This window comes from Ursus americanus, chromosome 9 (genome assembly GCF_024610735.1).
Source record: "Ursus americanus isolate L20-20 chromosome 9, mUrsAme1.1.p, whole genome shotgun sequence".
NCBI classification, from domain to species: Eukaryota; Metazoa; Chordata; class Mammalia; order Carnivora; family Ursidae; genus Ursus; species Ursus americanus.
Genome location: NC_142135.1, coordinates 57,706,690 through 57,723,848, shown reverse-complemented (window position 1 = coordinate 57,723,848; position 17,159 = coordinate 57,706,690). Strand labels below are relative to the sequence as shown.

Below are 17,159 nucleotides of genomic sequence, written 5' to 3'. Positions count from 1 at the left end.
TTTGTTAGCACGGAGAGAGGGAAGGAGCAAGCTCTCTCCTGATAAGTCTCCTCTTATCAGGGGCACTAATCCCACCCAAGAGCTGCACCCTCATGACCTAATTACCTCTCAAGGGCCCCATCTCCAAATATCATCACATCAGGGATTAGGGTTTCCACATAGAATTTGGGGGGACAGGGGATACATTCAGCCCATAGCATTAGTTAAAAGGTTACTGTGGCAAATTATATTTTCCAAAAATGGCCACAAATATTTTTTTGTCCTACATGCTCTTCCAAAACCTTGCTATTCTATAAATAGATGGAGCTTGAGCAGGCCTTTGTGACTGCCTCAAAATATAGAGGAGTGGTTTTTACCTGGTGGTGTTTTCTCCTCTAGAGAACATTTGGCAATGTCTGGAGACATTTTTAGTCATCACAAACTGGTGGGAAGGGTGCTACCATTGCTGAATACCCTAAAATGGACAGAACAGCCCCACAGTGAAGAATGACGTGACCCAAAATGTCAATAGGGTGGAGACTGAGCAACTCTGTAATAGAGTATGGGGAAGTCATGCTTTGTAACTCCTCGGGCTGGGTCATGAACGGCCATACAACTTTTGCCTACCACTCTTTCTGTGAGAGATTGCTCTCCTTTGGAATCCAGCCGCCATGCAATGAAAAGCCCAGGCCACAAAAAGGAACCCACATGGGGAAGAATCAGAGCTGGCTCTTAGCCCTTGCTGAGGTCTCTGCCAACAACCAGAACAAACTCTGGTAGTCATGTGAGCGTGCCATCTTGAAATCAGATCCTCCAGCCTCAAACCTCCCCAGCTGGTGCTTTGTGGAGCAGGGATGAGCCATCTCCTGTCAGTCCTGTTTAACTTGCAGATTCACGAGACAAACAAATGACTTATTTTTTAATTCACTAAGTTTGGAGATGGCTTGCTACACAGCAACAGAAAACTGTCATCTTATCTATCTATCTAGACTGCAATTAACCCATCCTCCATCCACCCAATATCATGAGTTGCAGAGATTAGCACCTTTATAAGTAGTATTACGTGCTTGATAAAACACTTCTGTGGGTTATTCTCACATGCCTTATTACTTGGTATATAGAGTAGAGTGGAGGATCTTTGGGTAGCAATGGGCCCTTCCAGGAGGCCCTTCCTTTAGTTACAGTGCATTGTGGCCACCTACAAAGTTACCAGTAAATCTGACACGAAGAATTTCTGCAGTTCTTATACCAGTAAAAATAACACGGTAAACATAAATTAGAATTCCAAGATTTTATAGCAAGAACATAAAATAACATAATTATTGATCCTTTCATAACACTTCTGAAATAAATGTAAGGTTTCAATGCATTTGACAGGGTAAGAATATTACTTTTAAAGAATCAATATATGTATATATTACATAGCTATAATGCTTTATAGGAAAAATTTTTCAGAAGAAAGTTGCCCTGGGGCGATTAGAAGAAATGTAAATAATGGTTTTTATTTCTACTCAGAAATTTCTATATTACAACATATCAAAAATTATACCAAGAAATTTTTGCCAGGCCATTGATACACTAAATAAAATAATGATGGCAACTGGAATATTTTTAACATTAGTTAGTATCTTAGGACTTTTCAGGATCTTTGTAGTCAACATCCTCATCCTTTGAGCACTGTGTTTTAAATTTTATGTATCCTCTGAGGTTATTACTTTTTTCATTAATGGAGTTACACATGGTTAATATTTTAGCATCATATCAAGGTAAAGAATACCACCTTTCTTCACCTCGTTCTTATACAAGTTGTCTTATTTTTGCTGTAAGTGCTTTCAGAAATGAGATTGGATGGCTAGAAGGATGGATGGATGGATGGATGGATGATAGGAAGAGGAATGAATGGATGGATAGATGACAGGTAGGACATAGGAAGGGAAGTAGATGACAGAAATAATAGATCGATTGATCAGTAGATTAATAGATAACCCTCTCTGGCAACAAAATTAATACAACTAAGACTTTAAGTGATTTCAATTTTCTATGTAAAATTTATCACTGGGAATCTGATACCAATCTAAGACACCAGTCCCTGCCTGAGAAGCCTGAAAAGAGCTGCCTTTTTCTCTTCCCTCACACTTCCTGATCCAGTTAAATGTCCTCACTTATCTCCACCTATTAGCCCCAGATCAACCAGGACAGGGGATTGGCCCCTGATTATACAGGAAATTTTATAAACATAATCCATTGCCTCATTACAGTTGTCTCTGAATATTGCTGTGTACCATTCCCATAATCCTTCTGAGGTTTCTTCACTTTGGTGTGTAACCACTTACCTTGTTCCTGCCAATCACATAGTTCTTACCTGTCGTTTGGTGCTGCCCTTTCCAGGTTCATGATCTTATCACTGTTTTCTTGCTCTTCAGACTGAACCTGGAGAAGTTTTGACAACTACCTGAACACACGTTTGTGACTCCTTGTCTAGCCTACCAACATCCTCATCCTTCCCATACACAATGGCTCCATAACCATTTTTCCTTCGTCCACTCATTACCACCCACAAAGTCTTAAACTCTGTAGTGACTGCATGCAAGACCCATCACACTGCTTCTTGCAACCAAGAGAATGTGCAGTAGTCATTAAGAAACCTTACGGAGGGGCGCCTGGGTGGCTCAGTCGTTAAGCGTCTGCCTTCAGCTCAGGTCATGATCCCGGGGTCCTGGGATGGAGCCCCACGGTCAGGCTCCCTGCTCATCGAGGAGCCTGCTTCTCCCTTCTCCCCTTGCTTGTGTTCCTTTCTTGCTGTCTCTGTCAAATAAATAAAAAAATAAAATCTTAAAAAAAAAAAAAAGAAATCTTATGGAAACATTAACACTAATTTTTGAACTGGCTTAATTGGTTTATTTATGTCATTTTAGAATAGTAGTCGGTCTGTAGTGAAGGGTCTGTTTCTTTTATATTTCAGCCTCTGCAGAAGAATATGCAGCCCTACTCTGTACAAATAGTTCACAACCCTCACCATATGCCCATGAGACTATGTTGAGTTCAACACCTGAACTTGTCTAGACCTTGTTCAACAAGACAAATCCATTGATTATGCACTTGGACAACACAGTAATATTTGATTGCTATGAAAGTTTCTAAATTCTTAATCTCAGCTTTGTACGTTGTGGGCCCGTAATCAACGGGTCACAGACTGACACCGGCTGCAGACCACATTCGGAGGAAGTAGTGCTGATGCGGTAGATAGCAGGACGGCCTCCTTCCTGAGAGCATCGCTTCATGAAGACATTACATGTAGAAAATCTAGTCTTCTTAGTGGAACATTTGATTTGTGTATTTGCACATTCCAAGGAGTCATTTTGAGAGTGAAAAGATTAAGATGTCACTGCACATGGACTCTAAGCCTAGCTTGATCACTTACTAAACACATGACTTTGGCCAGGTTCTTAACTTCGTGAGCTTCCGTTTTCCACATTTAGAATATGTGGATAACATAGGACAGGGATTGTGTGAGGATTAGCACGATGCTATTGTAAAGCATTTAGCACAGCGTCTGCAATGTAGCAATGAGAAATAAATGATTGTTCCCATTATTTTTTTTATCTTGCAAGACAGGTGGTTTTTAAAGATACATCTAAGTTTTCTTCCCAGCACCAGATGCGGCAAGCGGGTTTTCCTTGGGTAACATTTTGTCACGAGTCCAATAACAATAAGGGGCGCCTGGGTGGCGCAGTCCGTTAAGTGTCAGACTCTTTGTTTTGGCTTAGGTCATGATCCCGTGGTTGTGAGATCGAGCCCCGCCTTGGGCTCTGCACTCAGCATGGAGTCTGAGATTCTCTCTTCCCTTTCCATCCGCACCGCCCGCTCATGCTCTCTCCCTAAAATAAATAAATAAAGCTTAAAAAACATAACAAAATAGGGGCGCCTGGGTGGCACAGCGGTTAAGCGTCTGCCTTCGGCTCAGGGCGTGATCCCGGCGTTCTGGGTTCGAGCCCCACATCAGGCTCCTCTGCTATGAGCCTGCTTCTTCCTCTCCCACTCCCCCTGCTTGTGTTCCCTCTCTCGCTGGCTGTCTCTATCTCTGTTAAATAAATAAATAAATAAATAAATAAATAAATAAATAAATAAATCTTAAAAAAAAAATAACAAAATAAATTGGGCTAATGTAATCATCGTTTGATATTTCACAAAATAAAAGGCAGCACTGATATCATTTAAATTTCATATAATAAGATTAAAGGCATTGTAAACATAATATAGCTATTAAGCAACAGGCTATTCATTTTGACTGGCCCCAAACTCTGTCAGTATTTTTGACCAATGTGAGACAAATTTCCCACAAAAATTCTATGAACTTGTCTCAGGATGAGAACAACTACGAATGTAGGATTGCAGCTATTCCTGCTTTTCAAAAACATGATGTGTGACCATCCAGATTTTCAAAACAAGTAAATTAGAAGATGATTATTTGAATCGCAAATTTTTTTTCACTTAAATAAGAAAGCATTATTTTAAATCAGTGTTTCTCAACTGAGGGCAGTTTGCCAACCCTCACCCCCAACATTTTTGGTTGTCACAACTGATGGGAGGTGCGGGGAAGAGCTACTGGCATCTAGTGGGCTGAGGCCAGGGCTGCTATCGTAAGCACACAGGACGGCACCCCATGATACAGAATGGCAGCACCCCAAATGGTAATAGTGCTGAGATCGTGAAATATTGCTTTAAATGCACTTTTTTGTGTGTGTATTTAAGTGTCTGAAATTGGTATGTTGCATAGCACCGATCATGACTCAATCAAAACTCACTTGCTTTTTTCATTTTATCTTTCTTTTAAATTTCATCTCCCATGGATCATTTCACCCCAACCCTTGATGAAAATTATTGCCAAATCCCCGACTTTTCTGTTCTTCATGCTTCCGTCCTATGGTCACTGTAATGGGCAAACACAGGCCAAATCCAGGAATTAGAATGTTCAGTCCAGAAGACTAACTGAAACTCTGAGTTTGATTTAATGTCGAATCTTCTCTCTTCCCATAGCTTGAGTTTGGTTCAGGGGGGAAGCCCAGTGTGGGATGGGGGATGGGAACTCAGTTGGCATCTCTGTTTCTCTGTTCCCTTGAGTGTTAGCCCTCTAGGGCTGGCACATTGGAAGAGAAGAGAAGTAGGAAAGGTCTTACTTGAACTATTACCATCATCAGCTGGTTTTTCATATTCTGGGTCAGGCAGAAGTTTCAAGATAACTCTCTTGTTTCCTGGTGCTTTCATGGGCTCTTCAGAATTTCCCACTGAACCTTTTACTGCATAATAATTTACCTTGTTTTTGTCCCAGATTTCTGGCCAGAGCTTCTAAAAATCCCTTGGGATTTCCTGAAAGCTAAAAATCTTTGTAATGATAATGAGGTGACTATTAGTAGGCCCCTGGGATGTACGCTGGTTACCAGAGAGACCAACGAGGAGATTAGAGGGTTGGGACTTTGAGCTGAGCCAGACCTCTGGGGAGGAGAAGCAGGCTGGAGAAGAAATTCAATCCCATGGCCAATGATTTAATTAATCATACTTCTGCAATAAGACCCCAGTAGAAAGGCTGGACAGAGAGGATCAGTGGAGCTTCCTGCTTGGTGACTATATCGATGTGCAGGAGAGTGACAGACCCTAACTCAACAAGGAGACGGTATGGAAGCTCTGCATTGTTTCCCAGACACCGCTCTTTGCTTATTCTTTATAATAAAACCATAATCATAACACAGCACTTTGCTGAGTTCTGTCAGCTTTAAAGCAAATAATTGAGGGGATAGCGGAAACCCCTAAATTTATAGTCAGTTGGTCAGAAGACCAGGTGACCTGGGGACCTCCAAAGTGCAGGCGGTGTCTTAAGTAAAGGCAGTCTTGTTGGGGACCAGGCCCTTAAACCTGTAGAGTCTGACGCCGACTGGCTGCCTTGAGGTGGTTAGTGGATTGCAACAGACGCAGTACTTCCCTCTTCCCTGGGTCAACTGCAGGATTCTCTCTCCGAAAGATGGGTCTTAAGCATCGATTTGTCTTTACAATGCAAGGCAGCTTTAGCTGCTGAGACCCACCACCACCCACACTCTGTTGGGTGCTGCCCACATCTGGCCCACAAGAAGCACTCACACCTCCCTTGCCCGAACAAACTCCCAAAAGAACAGTATTTTTTTGCACTCCCACCACAACAAGAGGTAGCTCTTCCTGTCAACTCTCTGTGTAGACCTCAGTCTACCATGCCCGCAACCGCTGGGCCACATATTAAGACCCCTGTGTGAGAAACGTCACCAGCTCTCTGTGGAAGCTTCATTAGCCTTTATGTGAAGGACACAGGAACTACTCTCACACCTTCTGAAGGGAAGAGGAGCAGACTCATCCCACAATGACAACTCTGCAAAAAAATTTTCACAAATCCCCCTTTCCATTCTCTGGAGACTTCTACAGCCTTAACATGGATAAGGAAATTAGAATAGGCTCTGAACTATTTCCTCTGCAAATGTGAAAACCTATGGTGATTTGGTCTCCACTCCAAAATTTCCCATTTATTATTTCTCAGTGGCAACCTACTTGGCATTATAACATGTTACATATTTAATTGAAGGTTACAAACAAAGATGAAAAACTAGAAGAGGATAGAACTTTTAAAACAAAAATTATAGGAAACGGAAAGATAATTCTCAATTAGGACAAAACAATCAGTCAATGGTAGAAGCATTAAACTTATAAAAAGTGATTTATAAGAAATTTTTCTGGAAAGCTCTATGTTGCTTGATTGTTTTCAATGTCTAAAAATACACATTGCAATTTGTTATTTCAAGTTTATCAACTATACAAGATAGTTTATCACACATACAAGATAGGATATGACTTTTCAAATTCAAAGTAATCGTGAACAGTTAGTACAATAAATAAAAACAAAACTACACCAAAAAAAGAGTATCATGAAATTACAGATGACTATAAATAAAGAAGAAACTGTAAAAGCTTCCAGACAGGAAAAAATTAGTTTCCAGATGAAGATTAAAAACTTTAATTGCAACAGAGCTCTCTTTGGTATTCCTGGATGCTAAAAGACCATGGAGGAACTATCTTCCAGAAATTTCCAATTGCGCATTCTGTGTTCAAACTACCCTTCCAGTGAGAAGGGAGAATTATTGTATTTCTAGGCAAGAGTAGTCACCTCCCATACATAAGGTAAGGGCATGCTGTTCCAGATGTTGGTTGCCAAAAGAGGAAACATAGTCAGCCACACAGATCTGTGTTACTTGTATTTGTGCAGAAGCTTTCAAACCAGCTTCACCGATCTCTGGCCCCCATCCCACCTCACATTTTACCCTTTTGATTGTTGGACTTACGAGTGATCTAGTGAGAAAGAATTTCACAGAATTTTTGTTGTTGTTAAGATCGAAAATATTTGCATGAGGGAGCATTATACTATGTATTCTGTTGTGTAACCAAATACTTCATTACATAGTGACCTCTACTGGGAAGAAGAAATAGATCAGCAGGGCTGACAAAGTAAGTAGCCAAATTAGTCAGTTTAGTCAAGGAGCTGGTTAATTTGGAAAGGCAACGCTGGTCAAATCTGCTATTAAGAATTGTGAAGGCCCAATTATACTCTGAATATTTTTATTTTAAAAAAGATTCTGGGAAGTATTTCAAACTTACATAGTATAGAAAATAATATAATAAATACATACATGCCACCCACTCTTATCAAATGTTAACATTTTTCCATATTTAACTCAGATCTTCCTTTAGTACAATAATTATATCTATGTGAGGTCTCTTACATTACCCTTCCTGAAAACAGTTCCTTCCTCCCCTCTCAAGAGTGCACTACGTGGCCTTCATCTTTCTCGTGAATTTTTTCCTACTTCTCCTTGACATGAATGTATTCACATATAATATAGAGTAATATGGGGCAAGTTTTAAATTTTTATACAAATAGGATTACACACACGCACACAACACACACACACACACACACACACACACACTGTTCTGAAGTTTACACTTCTCTGCTCATTGAATTGTCCTGTTATTGTGATCCTGCCCCCCACCCCCTTAGGGGAAAAAAAAAAAAAACCCAAAACGTTGAGACTTAAACTAATAAGGAAAACATGATTCTTCATAACAGAGGTAGGTCCTATAGTTTCCAGAGGGAAATGTTTGAAAATCAGGACAAAGGAGAAAACCAGTGGGAGCTAATATTATGGAGCACTTACAATACGCCAGACAGCATTTTAAGTGATTTCTTTGGTTCAGTAATTTAATCCACATAACTCTTTAAGACAACTTCTGCAGTGATCTCCACTTTACAAAGAAGGAAACTGGGGTGAAAAGAAGTTACCTAGTTTGTAGGTAACAAGCAGGTCACACTGCTGAGCGGCCAGCTGGGCCAGGAAGTCAACCCCCTCTGACTCCAAGCTCTGAACTATGATGTGCAGATGAGGCTTACAATGGTAATGTAGTGCCCATGTGGATGCACTTGAAGCCTACCAATTTCCCCTCCTTGTGGCTTTCTAAGACTCCCAGCCAGGCCCCAAAGGATGCTGACAGTGGCTCTCTCCTCTCTGTTCTGAAATTTCACCGACCAGAAATTGACCATCCTCCTCCATGCAAAACCTCTTGGTTCCTTGGCGCGAGAAAAACTAAGATCTGTTCTTGACTCCACAGGTGGGACCTGAGATAAGTCAAATATCATAATTTCTCCAGATCCATTCTTTTAAACAAGGCAAAATGTTATCCTTTTTCATTTGAAATAATCTTGTTGTGAGAAAGAATCATTTCATGTGCTGTGACATCCTCAGTCATGAGATAGGAGGATCTGGCAAGGCTTTGCACTTATTTGCAGAAGTTGATATGCAGGAAAGCTTTGGCTTTAATTCTTTAACGGAAAGAAAGGGGAAATAGACTTCTAGGCCTGAGTGAGAGCAACAGGGAAAATAAACTCTGGCTGGTGTCTGCTCCCCCAGGGGAGACTTCTAGTGAGAAGCAGGAAGAGCATAGAGTCACAGCACCTGGGTCTCTATCTTACTAACTAGCTAACTCACTTAGCGGTCATGGGTGACTCAACACCCCTCTCTGCTGTAGGTCCAACCTTTATCAAACTGTAGGATCATAATGTATCTACCTAATAAACTTGATGTGAAGATTAAATGTGACAATACATAAAATGCACCTAGGAAAGTTCCTGGCACCTGTTAAACATGCAATCAGTGTTAGCGGTGATTGATGTGATCATTATTTTCATCATCATCATTAGAATCTAGCTGATGGAACCTGGTCTGACTTCCTAAAGATAAAGGGGGTAGAGACGGAAATGGAAGGCTCTGGTTTTTTCGTGAAAGGATGCAACAAATCTTAGTGTACCATTTAGTACTTACTAGCTGAAGTTTTCAAATTCTATAAAGAATTTCACTGGTAAGAATGTTTTCTATTCTTTTGAATATCAATTTTCTTCTAGTCATGTCTAAGAAAACTGTATTGAATGAACCCATTCATTCAATAAATATTAGTTGAACACCTACCATGTGCAGGCATTTTTCTAAGCACTGGGGATACAGTAGTGGACAAGACAGACAAAATGCCTCCCCTCGAAAATCTTACATTTAAATGAAAGAAACTGACAATTAAAAGGAAAACTAAACTACAAATCTGATCAGTTAGTGACACATGCTATGCAGAGTACTGCGGATGAGAGATATTGAGATAGAGTGATCAAAGAAATCCTCTCTGAAGTCCCAACACTTTTAATTTTGCTTTTGTTTCTTTTGCCTCAGGAGACATATCTAGTAAGAAGTGGCTACAGTCAAATTTCAAAGAGATTACTGCCTGTGTTCTCCTCTAGGATTTTAGTGGTTTCATGTCTCACATTTAGGTCTTCAATCCATTTTGAATTTATTTTTTGTGTATGGTGTGGATGGAGCTAGAAGGTATTACACTAAGCGAAATAAGTCAGACACAGAAAGACAAATACCATATGATATCACTCATATGTAGAATTTAAGAAACAAAATGATCATAGAGGGGAAAAAGAGAGCGAGAGGCAAACCAAGAAACAGACTCTTAACTACAGAGAACAGATGGTTTACCTGGCAGGGGGGGAGGTGGGTAGGGGAGATATATTAAATACGTGATGGGGATTAAGGAGAGCACTTGTGATGAGCACTGGGTGTTGTATGGAAGTGTTGAATTACTAAATTGTACACCTGAAACTAATATTACACTATATGTTAACTAACTAGAATTTAAATAAAAACTTAAAAAAAAATAAAGCTTCTCTGAAGAAGATACCATTTGAATGCAATGGGTTGGCAAGAGATCTATGCAATTATTTGAGAGAACAATCAAGTCAGAGGGAACAGCAAGTGCAAAGGCCCTGAGGCAAGTGTGAATGTGGTTTACTTAAGGAGTAGCAAGAAGGTCAGAATGGCTATAGCAGAGTGAGCAATGGGCAGAATTTTTAAGAGCTATCGTTAGAAACACAAATAGAAGCAAGGTTATGTAATGCCTTTTGGGCCTTAGTAAGGAGTTTGGATTTTATTCTAAGAGTGATCACAAATCATTATAGGTTTGGAGCAGGTGGAAAAAAAAAAAAAAAGGCCGTGGTAAAAGCAAAGAGATCCATTGGGAGACTACTGGGGTCCAAATGAGATGAGGATCCATAGCTGAGGGTAGAGATGAAGATGATGGTTAGTAGCTAGATTCTGGATCTATTCTGAAAGTAGAATCGATCAAAGCCACTGAAGGACTAGACATGTTCTGCGAGGTAAAGAAAGGAATTAAGGATGAAGCCTGTGTTTGGGAGCCAATTAATTACCTACTTGGAGGGAGCTGCCATTTTCTGAGGGATAGGGGAGGAACTCTTTCTTCTCCTCTTGTTTCTTTGGCTGTTCTAATAGTTAAACTGACATAAGACAGATTAACAGGAGAAAAACAAATTTAATTTTATACATAAAGAAGCTCATAAAAATGAGACTCAAAGAAGTGACCAAGCAGGCAGCTTTTATACCTTTGAGACAAAGAAACAATAAATTTGTGAAGAATTGACAAGACAAGGGGTTTGAGGTTGAAGGAGCAAACTAATGGAGAAGTAACAAGGGTTTGTTTATATAGCCTTCTCGGCCCCAAATTCCCCATCTATGGTAATAAGGATGGCTTTTACCTTTCACATAGGAATTTATTTCCTGATTTCAGGGGGACAGAGAAGAGTCAGAGTGTCCTTGTACCAGCTGTTTCTTAAGTAACTTTAATTCAAAGTAATCAATATCCATCAAAATAATATCAATAATCAGTCATCAAAGTGGCATATTTTGGGGTAGCCTACCCTGAACGCCATCAGAGGGCAGATGAGGTGGGGTTTGACAGGGTGGGGTTATATTTGAACTTGTCGTATTTAGATGCGTAATAATCCAAGCAGTGATATGGGGTAGCTCAGCAGAAATTTTAGGCAGGGAGACTTATGCTCAGATCTCAACAATATCTAAATGATCTTGAACAATGGGAAGAGAGAAGATCGACTAGAGGACGAATATAGTGAGAGTCAAGAAGAGGCTGAAAAGCTGATGATGAGATTATTGTGACATTTAGAGTTTAGCGAGACATGACATGGCCAACGGGAATCCTGAGAAGTGGCTAGTGAGGTGTGAGGAAAACCAGAAAGGGATGGCATCCTATCAAGTCAAATACAGAAAATTTATCAGGAGGGGGGTGTGATCAATTGGTCAGTGAGGCTGAGTTTTCCTTAACCCTTCGATATCACAGAATAATCTTAACAGCTGATATCTGTGCATATCTGTATAGCAGTTTACAGTGGTAAAGTATGTTTGTTGGTAATCGTACAGAACATCCTGTGAAAAATGAGTGCACTGATCAATTATGGGACATGCCGGATCACTCAAGCTCATAACCCATGTTAGTGTATGGATTAGTATGTGGCTCGGAGAAGTTCATGGCAAGGAAAACTCCTGCTTTTTTAAAACCAGGAATTTCCCAAATTGTGGTTTTTTTGTTTTTTAAAGATTTTATTTATTTATTTATTTATTTATTTATTTATTTATTTATTTGACAGAGAGAGACAGCCAGTGAGAGAGGGAACACAAGCAGGAGGAGTGGGAGAGGAAGAAGCAGGCTCCCAGCGGAGGAGCCTGATGTGGGGCTCGATCCCAGAATGCCGGGATCACGCCCTGAGCTGAAGGCAGACGCTTAACGACGGCGCCACCCAGGTGCCCCCCAAATTGTGTTTTTTTTTTTTAAGTCGAGTTTATTGGGAGTAATTTACAAGCAGTAAAATCCAACCGTTTTAGGTATACAACTTAATGAGTTTTTATACAATCATGTAACTACAATCACCATCCCAACTGATTTTAAATCATGAATCGGGTCAACTTTGAATGTCTCTAGCTCCACTTGGGGAGATGTTTATTAATGTTATCCCATTTAACCGTCATGCCAGCTCTGAGTTACATACTGATGGGCTTCAGGACACGCTAGCCCAAAATGTGGGACCTTGGCATGTTAAAGATCTTAAGCTGAAAAAAATGTGTAAATGGCAAAAGATGGTCACTCTGACTTCCCCAACCCCCATTACCCTTCTTGCCTGAAACAGGGCATAAAACTCCCATGTGAAAGGTCCTCTCCCTGTACCAGGAAGAAGGAAGACATCATTAGAGACAAGGAATTTGGGGCCAAGAAATCTATATAGACAAACCTTGGTAAACTAACCCTTATCTTCCGAGATACTTCTTCACCATTTACTACCTCTAGCCTAAACACTTCTGTCTGTCAATCCTTCACAAATAAAAGGTATAAAAGCTTCCTAGTCTGGTCACTTCTTTGGCTGTTCATTCTCTTATGAAGGCTCCCAGGTACATGTAAAAATTCAATGAAGTTTGTATATTTTTCTCCTATGAATCTGTCTTTGTCAGTTTACTTTTCAGACACAGCCAGGGACCTGAAGACGGTTGAGAAAAACTTTTTCCTCCTTTGCACTACCATTATTTCCTATAAGACAGAAAAAGAGGCATAGAGAAGTAAAGAATCATGTTCAAGGTCACAAAAACTACTCAGTGAAAGAGGTAGATTGAACACAAATATTCAAACAAATCCTCTTTTCACCTGGCATAGTGAAAAAATAACACTGGGATAAACTATCAACAACCACGACTATTTATTGAGTCCTTGATCCATCAAGCATCTCTTTAAAGCAGGTGCTGTTATTCTTAACACAAAGGAGCATAGGAGTTAAGTGTTAAGGGGTTAATCAATTTGCTCAAGGGTAAAGAGTTAGAAATTTGTGGAAAAAAAATTCAAATCTAGATCTTTCTGAATCCAGAGCCTGAAATTCTAGCTGCATGGTACTGTGCTGTCCGATGCAGAAGCCACTAGCCATATTTGGCTATTTGAGAACCTGACATGTGGCTACTCCAAACTGACCTGTGTGTAAATGTAAAATAATATGCAGGATTTTGAAGACATTTTAAAAATGTCAAATGTCTCAGTAATTTTTTATACTGATTACATATTAAAACAGTATTTGGATATGATATTCTATACCTATAAAACCATTCTATTTTTTACTGTCAGTACAGTAGTCAATAAATTACATGATATATTCAATACCTTATTATACAATAGGCTTTGTATTAGATGATTTTGCCCAACTGTAGGCTAAGGTAAGTGTTCTAAGCACATTTAAAATAGGCGAGGCTATGGGGCGCCTGGGTGGCACAGTGGTTAAGCATCTGCCTTTGGCTCAGGGCGTGATCCCGGCGTTACGGGATCAAGCCCCACATCAGGCTCCTCCACTATGAGCCTGCTTCTTCCTCTCCCACTCCCCCTGCTGTGTTCCCTCTCTCACTGGCTGTCTCTATCTCTGTTGAATAAATAAATAAAATCTTTAAAAAATAAAAATAAAATAAAATAGGCGAGGCTAAGCTATGATGTTCAGTAGGTTACATGTATTAAATGCATTTTCAACAACAATATTTTCAACTCATGATGGGTTTATCAGGACAGAACCCCATGTAAATCAAGGATGATCTGTATGTACTTTGTATAATCAAAAGACATTTATAAGTACAGAAATAAAACAGTTTATATTATTTATAATGAGACCATTAGCTTATAGTAGTGACAAATTTTCAACATGGTAAACATAATTTAAGAAACTTACAGGTTTCAAAGTGTTCCTTAGGAAACAGTCCAAGGCAAAAATAGTCGGGAATTGCAACAGCATGGGGGAATGCCATCTAGACTTTACAGGAATCTACATTAGTTAGCTTGGGCTGCCATATAAAATATCACAGACTGGGTGGCTTAAACAACATACATTTATTTTCTCACAGTTCTGGAGGCTGGCAAATCAAGATCAAGGTACTGACTGATTTGGTTCCTGGTGAGGACTCTTCCTGGCTTGCACACGGCTACCTTCTCACTGCATCTTCCCATGGCTGGGGAGAGAAAGAGAGTAGAGAGCTCTTTGGTGTCTCTTCTCACAAGGATGCTAATCCTACAGGATCAGGTCCTCACCATTATGACCTTATTTAACCTTACTTACCTCCTTTTAGGCCCAATCTCCACGTACAGTAACATTGAGGGTTAGGGTTTCAACAGATGAATTTGAGGGATGGAGGTGGGTGATACAACTCAGTCCATAGAAGAATCTTTCCACAGTATCTTTGTCCAGAGATCAGCCAGCCATTACACCAATGATTCTAATGGTGAGAAATCAGTACCTGGCAATATTTCATTGTGGAAAAGCCCTAATGGTTAGAAAGCACATGTGATATGAAGTCACATTTGTATCCCCAAAACTTCAGTCTTTGGTTCATGATGTGCTCTTAGGAACATCACAAAACAAATCAAATCTCTCCTCTCATAACACTCCTTTAACTAAAGATAAGTGTAGCAGTTCTGGATCTCAATCCACAAATTCAAGTTTGCAAGAAATATAATCTCCTAAATTTACCCGGGGGAGGACTTCAAAATCACACTCAAGATTTTCTCCTGACTCACCCATTCCTTCACCCCAAACTACTAGATCCATCTCCTTAAAAGCAGTCATGAAGGAAATGATACCTTATAAACTTTTCTGCCAAAAAAAATTTCCCCATCTCAGAAAGTTTACCAATTACAGTAGATTTCATGAAATGCCATGTGTTTATCTATCATATCATTAAATTAAAATACATACAGCTAAAGTGTTGTTGGGACTTTATATATTACAAGTTTTATTATAGCTATTTTACACTTATATTTGAGTTTTCTGATCATAGCAGTGTCAAACTATTATTTCAGAGGAATAAATCTACCATCCCTGTTGATGGGCAGGTTTAAAAAATTAATAATTTTGTTTTTCTTTTATGAGACCTCCTCATCTGGGCCTATTTTCTGGCCCACAACACAATAGAACTCTGTATTATTGATTTTCTGCTGGGATAAAATTTAAAAATAATTTTTGACCCACCCTATTAGGCCAGTCCTTCTTAAATATTCTTCAGTGAAATACCAGTAAGGGAAGAGGACAGAGTGTGCAATATGTAGCTGGAAGTAGCCCCTAAACTAAAATTTTGTTGATGATTATGATGAAATCCTAATGAAATTATTCACCTTATTTCACTATATACCAGTGCTTTAAATATTAAAAATGTTTCACTTCCCTGAATCTTTCAGTAAGTTGATGCCATAGGAAAATATGTTTACTTTATAGCTTTGAAGAAATTGGTGATATACCTAAGAATAACCCTTAACTCCTGGCTGGGAAGAAGTGGAAGCTTAAAGGAAAGGAAGTAAAAGCAGGCCCCATGTGAGAGCCTTGAATGACAAAAAAAGTTTCAGTTTGGAAACCTGGGATTTGTTTGCTATGCTCATAATGTACCTTAGCCCTGATTCCCTTAGACCCTGTTCCCCTGAACTGTTTGCATACGGGACTTACTTTCCATGGGACCATTAGAGGTACAATCCCTTCTGATTCATCACTCTCTTTCCAGATAGTCCAAATGTCCGGCTTTTCCAGCTAATATTAATTGACCACTTATTATGTACCTGGCTTCCTTTTAAACTCTTTACATTTGTCAAGTCCTTTAATCTTCCCAAAAAATCTATGATGAAGGTATTATTATTATGCCCAATATACCGAAGAGAAAACTGAGATTTAACTCATCCAAGGTCACTCAGCTAGTGGATAACTAGCTGGGGACATTCTAACCTAGGCATTCTTAATGGCTACAATATAGTGCTTTAAATGACTCAACATTTAAACTATGGCCTTAAGGCAATAACAAACGTGTAAAATTAAAACGCATAAAGCCTTGATAATGTTGGATGTGTTATAAAGAAAAAGGTTTTTAAGGTAGACTTTTTATTCATATTGAATATTGAAAAGTGCATAAATCATGTTCAGAAGTAACTATCCACACATTGAAAGAATATAACCAGAGCCCCCCACCCCGTTCGCCTATGCTCTAAATTTCAAAGTTCAAAATAAGTATTCACTTATTGTTGAAAAGCTGAACTCCATAATCTATTTAAAACCCTAATTAAATTCATTTCCATAGTAATATACTCTTTCTAGCGCAGTGATCCTCAAAATGTGGTCCCCAGACAAGCAGCCTAGCATCAGCTGGGAACTTGTTAGACTTGCAAATTCAAGGATCTCAATCCAGACCTACTAAACGGAAACTCTGGGAGTGGAGCCCAGCAATTACGTTTTAACAAGCCCCCGAGCTGATTGTAATGCACGCTAAGGTTGGAGAGGCATGGATGTAAGTCCATTGGAATGGTGTTTGTTGGTGATCGCGTACTGTCTTAGGTGAATACTAGCGTATAAAGCATTACCCTTGAATAACGGTGACAAGTTCTAATAACCTACCTTCTTGAAGTACACCGCGGGTAAAATGCTTTCCTATTTTAACTAACCGTGTTTCCGTTCCCGACGATATTACATTTTATCAGGAGTATAAAGAAGGTCCCTTACTTCCTAACCTCACTGGTAGCTCGGTCTGTAGTAGTCCAGTTTACCCACAAAGCCCGGCCCCAGCGTGGCGGGGAATTCAACTTCCAGAGGCGGGACAGGCCTCGGCCAATCAAAAGCAAGGCTCAGGTCGGTCGCCCATCTTGGCAGTGTGATTGGTGGTTTCCCACTTGCGGAAGCGACCCATTGGGGCACGCCC

At 39.7% G+C, this 17,159-nt stretch overlaps 1 long non-coding RNA gene across 2 annotated transcripts; it reads right to left on the bottom strand.

Moving 5' to 3' along the window:
* Positions 1-2,662: 2,662 nt before the first annotated feature.
* Positions 2,663-17,002, bottom strand: LOC123800497 (uncharacterized). 2 transcript variants are annotated; one of them, XR_006781929.2, is made up of 4 exons: positions 16,859-17,002; positions 14,546-14,750; positions 14,318-14,438; positions 2,663-2,784 (listed from the first exon to the last, which is right to left on the bottom strand). It is a non-coding gene; the product is annotated as an uncharacterized LOC123800497 (long non-coding RNA). The 2 variants fall into 2 exon arrangements; XR_006781928.2 differs by having other exon boundaries at positions 14,546-14,723.
* Between the last annotated feature and the right edge of the window lie 157 nt (positions 17,003-17,159).